This window comes from Zea mays, chromosome 2 (assembly GCF_902167145.1).
Source record: "Zea mays cultivar B73 chromosome 2, Zm-B73-REFERENCE-NAM-5.0, whole genome shotgun sequence".
Classification (NCBI taxonomy): domain Eukaryota; kingdom Viridiplantae; phylum Streptophyta; class Magnoliopsida; order Poales; family Poaceae; genus Zea; species Zea mays.
Genome location: NC_050097.1, coordinates 11,378,123 through 11,387,064, shown reverse-complemented (window position 1 = coordinate 11,387,064; position 8,942 = coordinate 11,378,123). Strand labels below are relative to the sequence as shown.

General features: G+C 38.3%; 1 pseudogene across 1 annotated transcript; it reads left to right on the top strand.

The window, feature by feature from the left end:
* Nucleotides 1-819: 819 nt before the first annotated feature.
* LOC100383903 (uncharacterized) lies at nt 820-6,719 on the top strand (annotated as a pseudogene). The gene is made up of 7 exons (NR_169042.1): nt 820-989; nt 1,322-1,699; nt 2,981-3,032; nt 3,556-3,960; nt 4,293-4,670; nt 5,953-6,004; nt 6,527-6,719. The product of NR_169042.1 is annotated as an uncharacterized protein (transcript).
* The last annotated feature ends 2,223 nt before the right edge of the window (nt 6,720-8,942 follow it).

The window sequence follows — 8,942 nt, the reverse complement described above, 5'->3', positions numbered from 1 at the left end:
ATGAACAAACTACTTAGATGTAAATATATGGCAACCATCATTTGCTACAATGCACTGATGATCAATCTGCTTAGATATATACTATACTACTATGTAGTTATGAACAACCTACTTAGATGTAAATATGTGGCAGCCATCTTTTGCTACTATACACTAGCAATCTGTTTAGATATAAATATGTGATAATACAATGTTTGTCCCATAAATATTATGCCAGACTAATATGTTTCTTTTATTCCTAGCTACATCAGACATTCTTTTCTACCTATACATCTATGTATATATCTCAATTATTGATATTCTATCATCTGTACTTCACTTTTACAACCTTAAATCGAATAAATTTTTTATTTCTATCAATCAACAGCATATGCCAGGTAATTATTACAGCAAATTTGCATGTTTATCATCTATTTTAATTCAATTATTTTTATTAAAAACATTTTTATAATGCTATTTTTATACACATTACATTGCTTACATGCGCGCGCTGGCGCACGCGAGTGACTAGTATTACTACTTTACAAAGCGCGACGTAAAAGTACGACACCGTTCGACCACGTCACCTTTAAAATTTTTAGCCGTTCGATCAGATTTTAGCGGCCAAGAATCCCTTCGTGTATCAAATCCTGGAATAGCCTCGATGGTTCCAGACGGCGAACGAACGGGGTGAGGAAAAGAACCCACCGGCCTGTTGTCCATTGCTCCTAGAAGCATCGCGTCGTGGATCGGCTTTCTCCGTGCTCCACCTCATCGGCCTCATGCCCCGTAGCCCCGACTCCCCATCTGCCGCCTCCACCTCATGGGCCGCTGGGTCCACCCTCGTCGTCCAGCTTGGCGACATCTTTACCGTGGTGGCGACGAGCTCCGCCTCCTGCACCCCCTCCGCCTCCTGGCCCCTTCCGCTGAGGCCCGCGTCGGCGCGTTCCTGCCATAGTCGGCAACCAATAGGAGCGTAAAACTGGAGCTAGGGATTGAAGCTGTTGCAGGTATAGTGAAGTTCTGTTTTGAATCCTATTTTAGCTTGATAATCTTTCTCAACATCATGCAAAGATATGAAAGTCGGTTTCCGTTCAAGATTAGTAGCTGCTCTGCATCGACGGTGCTCCTCCGAATGCATTTTTTATTTACACAATTTCTAGCTTGGTAATCTTCTCAACACCATGCAAAGATATGACAGCTGGTTTCCGTTCAAGATTAGTAGCTGCTCTGCTTCGACAGTGCTCCTTCGAATGCATTTTTTATTTACACAAATGTTCTTATTTGAAACTTCCCAAATGTATGTTACTATGTCTCAGAAGTGCATGTCTGGCCTTTTCAGGTACATGTCATATATAAATGGACATGGGCAGGCACTCCCGCTGAGGGTGCTTCTTGGCTTCGTCTGTAGAGGCTTGCTGATATTTGGCATAGGATATTGTTAATTTGTGGGTATGATGCATGTATTATTTGAGATCTTTGAGCAGATAAAGCAATCATTATCATCTCAAAGGGAGGGTATTGATTTCATGGCCGTGATTCCCCCTCTCCCAGTCAAAGCCATCCATGCCGCAATTACTTCAGGGACAGGGTGTTTACTGGGGCTAGAAGGATTCTGTTTTTATTGCACGACACATGACAACATATCCAAGTAGTCCTTGATTGATTTAGCAGCAGGGAGTAAGCGTCTTGCTAAAAGTGGCTCCACAGGTGAACTTAGGTGAGTGTTTGGTTACCATGTATTTCCAGATCAATGACATACTAAAATTGTTCTTTGCGCATATAAATACAAAAAAATAGGTATAGGAAAAGAAATGACATGCAACCCAATAAATCTTTTTGTATTTATTTATAAGAAATGACAGAAAAAATCTCCCTCATTAAAATAAGTGAAAGAATCTAACAACCACTAATTATCTTCCAAAAAATCAATTATTATTTTTGCACCAAGTTGTAACAATACTGAAACCATATTCCTTTCATCTCATTTTATTTGTTTAACACAATGATTTTAATAAGTTCAATATCACACTGTAAAGAGTGAACCAATGATTTGTCATAGACTACAGGCATTAGCTCTCTTTTGATACTAAATCCATATTCCTTTCATCCTTTGATCTCATTTAATATGTTTAATACATTGCTTTTAGTACGTTCAACATCACACTACAAGCATGGTTATTTTTTAAAGATGCCTACCATTTTTATCGGTCAGACTATTTCTTAAAATTGTTCCACGACATAATATTTACCAATCTATACATCCATACATCATTCAACAATGCTAGATCTTGGTAGCGAGACAACGTTCTTCGATGTTTTTGATGGTCATGGAGGTAATCACAATATATGCCTTTTATGTTCCTTGAATTAGACTGCCTACGAGGAATACCATTATGCCAAGTATTTATAGAACCTCTCTTTAACATTTCACAACCTCATACGGTCATACCATTGCTTTACTTAGGAAGAGTAGCTGTCAAATTCTGTACAAAATACCCGCATAATCAAGTTCTCAAAAGTGAAGCCTATTCTGTTGGTGACCTAGGTCCTACTATCCTAATAAAGCTTAAATATTTATTATATGTATACAACAAACACAAAGTTGATTGTGTAAATGCTCTGTTGATAGTGGCTTTCTAATTCAACATATATCCCTATAACTGCATATCTGTATTGAATATGATAATGTTATCTGCATTTAAATGGACCTGTGGGTAAGACTCATATGAATGAACAGCCGTCTAGAGGCCATTTTGTATTTACATTAAAGATATCCAAATCTAATGAGGTAGAATGGAACATTCACTATTATCATACCAAGATCTACCAAAATATAGTGTTCCTTATGCTCTCTTTCAGACTCGCGACAATCCCTTTTTAAACAAATATTTTGCATGCCAAATAACTAATCCTGAGAAAGTATAGCTCCCATTTTTTTGGTTGAAGAAAACAGACCAACCTGGCCAAAGAGTCATTAACTTGATTGATTTTGCTGCAGCGATCGTCTTGCTAAAAGTGGTTGTACAGGTGATCGCTTGAAGGAAACTCAGGTGAGTGTTTGGTTACCATAAATTTTCAAATTTTTTAGTGATTCTGGTCACCATACAATTTTTTTAATTAAGGAAACACAAGTTTAGACAGAGTTCTACTGCTTTACTTTGAAGAAAGTGACTTTCGTTCTCAATGGGCCTAAAGAGAATACTTGATTTAAGGCATTACGCCTTGCCTAGCTGCTATTTCTAATTAGTAATCTCACTATATTGTATGCCGAACAGACGCTTCATGTCCAATGTGCATACCATACTATTTCCAGTCTAATGCTCTAATTCTAGGACACAACAAACTTCACAGGCATCATGTATGTCATGTTCTACTTTGTTAAGACTTAACAATAATCTATAAAACAATTGTTATGATAATGGTGAGTCAAAACCTGCACTTATGATTCTGCTTAAAGTTCTTCTTGTATCTTTACATAAAGTTCCATTTGTGAAAAAAAGATTCAAAAACAAATCAGTCCATAAATGAAAATATATGTACCAACTCACTATTTTTTCCATAATTCACCAACAGGTTCAAGAAGGACACATGAGTATCCGAGAAAAAACTCCTCAAATCCTGGAATAGCCTCGATGGTTCCAGATGGCGAACGAACCGGGTGAGGAAAAGAACCCACCGGCCTGCTGTCCATTGCTCCTAGAAGCATCGCGTCGTGGATCGGCTTTCTCCGTGCTCCACCTCGTCGGCCTCATGCCCCGTAGCCCCGACTCTCCATCTGCCGCCTCCACCTCATGGGCCGCCGGGTCCACCCTCGCCGTCCAGCTTGGCGACATCTTTACCGTGGTGGCGACGAGCTCCGCCTCCTGCACCCCCTCCGCCTCCTCGCCCCTTCCGCTGAGGCCCGCGTCGGCGCGTTCCTGCCATAGTCGGCAACCAATAGGAGCGTAAAACTGGAGCTAGGGATTGAAGCTGTTGCAGGTATAGTGAAGTTCTGTTTTGAATCCTATTTTAGCTTGATAATCTTTCTCAACATCATGCAAAGATATGACAGTCGGTTTCCGTTCAAGATTAGTAGCTGCTCTGCATCGACGGTGCTCCTCCGAATGCATTTTTTATTTACACAATTTCTAGCTTGGTAATCTTCTCAACACCATGCAAAGATATGACAGCTGGTTTCCGTTCAAGATTAGTAGCTGCTCTGCTTCGACAGTGCTCCTTCGAATGCATTTTTTATTTACACAAATGTTCTTATTTGAAACTTCCCAAATGTATGTTACTATGTCTTAGAAGTGCATGTCTGGCCTTTTCAGGTACATGTCATATATAAATGGACATGGGCAGGCACTCCCGCTGAGGGTGCTTCTTGGCTTCGTCTGTAGAGGCTTGCTGATATTTGGCATAGGATATTGTTAATTTGTGGGTATGATGCATGGATTATTTGAGATCTTTGAACAGATAAAGCAATCATTATCATCTCAAAGGGAGGGTATTGATTTCATGGCCGTGATTCCCCCTCTCCCAGTCAAAGCCATCCAAGCCGCAATTACTTCAGGGACAGGGTGTTCACTGGGGCTAGAAGGATTCTGTTTTTATTGCACGACACATGACAACATATCCAAGTAGTCCTTGATTGATTTAGCAGCAGGGAGTAAGCGTCTTGCTAAAAGTGGCTCCACAGGTGAACTTAGGTGAGTGTTTGGTTACCATGTATTTCCAGATCAATGACATACTAAATTTGTTCTTTGCACATATAAATACAAAAAAAATAGGTATAGGAAAAGAAATGACATGCAACCCAATAAATCTTTTTGTATTTATTTATAAGAAATGACAGAAAAAATCTCCCTCATTAAAATAAGTGAAAGAATCTAACAACCACTAATTATCTTCCAAAAAATCAATTATTATTTTTGCACCAAGTTGTAACAATACTGAAACCATATTCCTTTCATCTCATTCTATCTGTTTAACACAATGATTTTAATAAGTTCAATATCACACTGTAAAGAGTGAACCAATGATTTGTCATAGACTACAGGCATTAGCTCTCTTTTGATACTAAATCCATATTCCTTTCATCCTTTGATCTCATTTAATATGTTTAATACATTGATTTTAGTACGTTCAACATCACACTACAAGCATGGTTATTTTTTAAAGATGCCTACCATTTTTATCGGTCAGACTATTTCTTAAAATTGTTCCACGACATAATATTTACCAATCTATACATCCATACATCATTCAACAATGCTAGATCTTGGTAGCGAGACAACGTTCTTCGATGTTTTTGATGGTCATGGAGGTAATCACAATATATGCCTTTTATGTTCCTTGAATTAGACTGCCTACGAGGAATACCATTATGCCAAGTATTTATAGAACCTCTCTTTAACATTTCACAACCTCATACGGTCATACCATTGCTTTACTTAGGAAGAGTAGCTGTCAAATTCTGTACAAAATACCCGCATAATCAAGTTCTCAAAAGTGAAGCCTATTCAGTTGGTGACCTAGGTCCTACTGTCCTAATAAAGCTTAAATATTTATTATATGTATACAACAAACACAAAGTTGATTGTGTAAATGCTCTGTTGATAGTGGCTTTCTAATTCAACATATATCCCTATAACTGCATATCTGTATTGAATATGATAATGTTATCTGCATTTAAATGGACCTGTGGGTAAGACTCATATGAATGAACAACCGTCTAGAGGCCATTTTGTATTTACATTAAAGATATCCAAATCTAATGAGGTAGAATGGAACATTCACTATTATCATACCAAGATCTACCAAAATATAGTGTTCCTTATGCTCTCTTTCAGACTCGCGACAATCCCTTTTTAAACAAATATTTTGCATGCCAAATAACTAATCCTGAGAAAGTATAGCTCCCATTTTTTTGGTTGAAGAAAACAGACCAACCTGGCCAAAGAGTCATTAACTTGATTGATTTTGCTGCAGCGATCGTCTTGCTAAAAGTGGTTGTACAGGTGATCGCTTGAAGGAAACTCAGGTGAGTGTTTGGTTACCATAAATTTTCAAAATTTTTAGTGATTCTGGTCACCATACAATTTTTTTAATTAAGGAAACACAAGTTTAGACAGAGTTCTACTGCTTTACTTTGAAGAAAGTGACTTTCGTTCTCAATGGGCCTAAAGAGAATACTTGATTTAAGGCATTACGCCTTGCCTAGCTGCTATTTCTAATTAGTAATCTCACTATATTGTATGCCGAACAGACGCTTCATGTCCAATGTGCATACCATACTATTTCTAGTCTAATGCTCTAATTCTAGGACACAACAAACTTCACAGGCATCATGTATGTCATGTTCTACTTTGTTAAGACTTAACAATAATCTATAAAACAATTGTTATGATAATGGTGAGTCAAAACCTGCACTTATGATTCTGCTTAAAGTTCTTCTTGTATCTTTACATAAAGTTCCATTTGTGAAAAAAGATACAAATACAAATCAGTCCATAAATGAAAATATATGTACCAACTCACTATTTTTTCCATAATTCACCAACAGGTTCAAGAAGGACACATGAGTATCCGAGAAAAAACTCCCAAGAAATCTTCCCAAAACTGAATGTTGCCTTCTACCATCAACAACCTTTGAAGTTCTAGGGTGTTTATTTTTGTATGTTCTCTACAATTATGTGTATATATATATATATTCATCCTTTTCAAGACAATTTTTATAAATATAACAACTTGATTTCAAATGTTGAAACACGATAATTTACCTAACTCTATTTAGATGAGTATATGTATATCTTGCTCAAAATGTTATCACTTATACTACAATTTTTGCCCACGCGCGCAGGTCGTCTGCGCGCGCCAGTTACTAGTATTATCTATATGAAACCAGCTCAACGGTAGTACATGGGTGTAAGCAATCTCTCCCTAAAACAACAAAAGGCGCGGGAACGGCATACTGCTTTGTCCAGCTAGTCTAACGAAACAGCAGTTGTTAGACTGTCTCTATTAGAGCATAGGAAATAGAAGACACGGAATTATATATAGCATTGTTGTAGAGAGAAGTTTAAAATAGAGTATAAAATAGATATATGTTGGAGAATGGAGATATTCTTATTGTGTTCAGTCGTGCGCCGTTGTTGCTCTGGTAGATTCGGACAAGCAGACACGCGCTAGCTACAAGCGTACTCCATGTCCTTGACAGCCTAGCGACTATTGCGCTCACTTTATTATCTTCCCTACTTCCTGGTGTTTGGTTTCACCTGATTCTTTGTCACATCAAATATTTGAATGATAATTATACATAAAACTAATTGCACATATCAAGACTAAAAAGTGAGATAAACTTACTAAACCTAATTAAGTCTATGTAAAATACTTATAATTAATATCTAAATATTTGATATGATACGAACGCACGGAAATAAACAAACAGCCTTTCGTGGTTAGTGGCTACGAAACAACAACAACTTTTCATTTTCTTTTGGTGCGCGTAGCAATAATGGGCGACGCGTTGGAGCTGTTGCTGGTTGACTTGTTGAGAGTCTCTGGGATCGCTCGTCGGCTTGCCCCCCTGTGGGCCGAGCTGTGGTGGATGGTAGCCTGCCGGCCTGGGGTGGCCGATCGGCTGGTCCTGCTTGGTCGGTCGTGGCTTGGGCCCACGTGTGCACGTCCTAGGATATCCTCGCCGGAGCCCGGCCACACGAGAGACGAGACCCGTGGGCCACGGAGCGGGTCATGTGACACGTGCGCGCGCCGCACAGGAGGTGTAGAATAATCGAGTGTATTGAATTTCAGTGGTAACGAGACATAGAGAATGGAGAGAATGACAGACAACGTTTGTATTCCAGAGATCATTACACTTATATACAAGTGAAGGGGTGTATCCCAAGGGGTGTGTCCCTTGGGGAAAAATGTCGCACCCCTTGGATTGATCACATATGTAATATTTTGTAACACTCCCGCTTGATCAATCCAACTTCATTTGATGATCTGTCAGCTGTTCTTTCAAGATCTTATCTCATCAAAAACCCTGTGGGAAAAAATATGGAGTACACAATGTCTTTTGGATAATGAGAATAATCTCACTCGAACTCCAAAAGAAAATATGCTTGTAATCATCATTCATAAAAACCCCCATGGGGAAAAATCAATGATGAAGCATATAGCTTAGTTGATATTACCTCGTTAAAAACTTTGGATGAGAAAACCTTACAAGGCAAAACTCATACAAAGAAAAGAGTGTAATATGATGGTACAAAACAGGTCAAATATCATGGAGAATTACTCCCCCTGATCCTTGCAAGCACTTAAGTCTTCTCATACCAATCACCTCAACACAATTCTGAAAACGTTGAGTATGGTAGAGATTTTGTGAATAGATCGGCAAGATTATCACAAAACTTTGTTTGCAAGATGGATAATACAATTTAGGAGCAATATGCTTATTAATGTTGCTCTTGATATAACCTGTTTCCATCTGAACAACACAAGCTCAATTATCCTTATAGATAATTGTCGGTGGTTCAATTGAACCATGGTATAACATTATTCTCCCATGGACATCTAGCCCAAAGAACACTAATATGTCTACAACCATCATCTCAAAAACCCCGTGGGGAAAATAAATGATGAGACATAACTCAGGCTAATATTTCTCCAAGATAATCTATTCAGAAAATCTGAGAAATCAACATATTAGCCGAGTCTCCTTAAAAACCCAATGGGAAAAATAAGGAGAGTAGTCATACTCTATTGTTGATCCATTTGAACTCTAGGGAGATAAGCCCATAACCTAGTTCAAATGCAACAATAGCTATGTCATAATGTATCATCCTTGAAAACCTCCATGGGAAAATAGATGATACGACATAGGCCTTGTGTTGATGTTGTCTCGTTAAAAACTTTGAATGAGAAACCCAAACAGGGGGAAAACTCATGCAAAGAAAAGAGTACAACATGATGCA